Source organism: Tupaia chinensis, unplaced genomic scaffold (genome assembly GCF_000334495.1).
Source record: "Tupaia chinensis unplaced genomic scaffold, TupChi_1.0 Scaffold145627_1, whole genome shotgun sequence".
NCBI classification, from domain to species: Eukaryota; Metazoa; Chordata; class Mammalia; order Scandentia; family Tupaiidae; genus Tupaia; species Tupaia belangeri.
Window position 1 is genome coordinate 28,396 of NW_006205484.1, and position 1,047 is coordinate 29,442.

The 1,047-nt window shown below is 51.6% G+C and overlaps 1 pseudogene; it reads right to left on the reverse strand.

Annotated features, from left to right (window-relative positions):
* Positions 1 to 824: 824 nt before the first annotated feature.
* The window catches only part of LOC102496986 (lamina-associated polypeptide 2, isoforms beta/gamma pseudogene), a 4,498-nt pseudogene continuing 4,275 nt past the window's right edge, over positions 825 to 1,047 (reverse strand).

Sequence of the window (1,047 nt, forward strand, 5' to 3'; positions counted from 1 at the left end):
CCTCTGGGTCTGATGGGTGAGGATGAGATACAAGGGAACTGGAAAGCAGGCAGTAGGGCTTGGGCAGACCGACCCCACCTGGATAGGAGCTATGAGCAGGAGACAGTACACCCATCATGCTGCCCTTCTTGCCCCAGAAGTTGTCACAGAAAAATGCACCAAGCATGGCCCAGCCCCATAGAGGCAGGGACCCACTTGGGCAGCAAAAGGTGGGCAGATTCTTGGGGTCGCCTGACCCTCTGTAGCCACCATCCTTCCTTCCCCTGCAGCCTCACTGGAATGACCTTGCGATTTCTCAATCTTGAGCATCTGGGAGCTGGATTCTGAGACCTCATAATTCTGGCTCATGGAGCAAGAGTGGAGCACTTGCTCTGTAGGCGATGGGGCTCTCTTAGGAGTTTCTGGAGGTGACATGCTCTTTTTCTCCTCATATCCCTTTCTCCTTCTCTCTTCTTTTACTTTACTTCCTTAATGGGAGGGACATCACACCTGTCCAGAGAAGGGTTTCTCTGCCCTCTGGTGTCTGGTGAAAGGAAAAGGGAGAGAGAAGGGAAGAGAAGTAAATCTTTCTGGTCAAGATGGTCTGACGACTGGAACAGGCTGCCTTCCTGAATGTCACCAGTGCTTCACTGTCCCTAGGTTAAAGCCTGAGTATGAGTCTAGGGTCCCAATAATGCAACTACTGAACAGAATAGTTAGGAGCAAGGCCCTGGGTGAGACTCTACCAGGCTGGTGTCCCAGAGTTCTGTCACTTGTCACATTTCCCTGGGTGGCAGTAATATGAAGACAGATGAAACAGGCAGGGCCCTGTGAGTGTAAGCAAACTAGTCAGCCAGGAACTGCAGGGTCATAGATGATACCCCAAAGCAGCTGTAGGAAGGAGGAGGAGCAGTAGGCAGGGGTGTCTGCCTTCGAGCTGAGAAAGAGCCAGTCCTGGCTTTGTTCTCTCTCCTCCTTTTCAGCTTCCAGGCTTCTGTCTTAAGTAATATCAAGCTTGAGAAGACACTGCTGAGTGTTGAGGAGAGGCTCTCCAGAGCTAGAACTAGG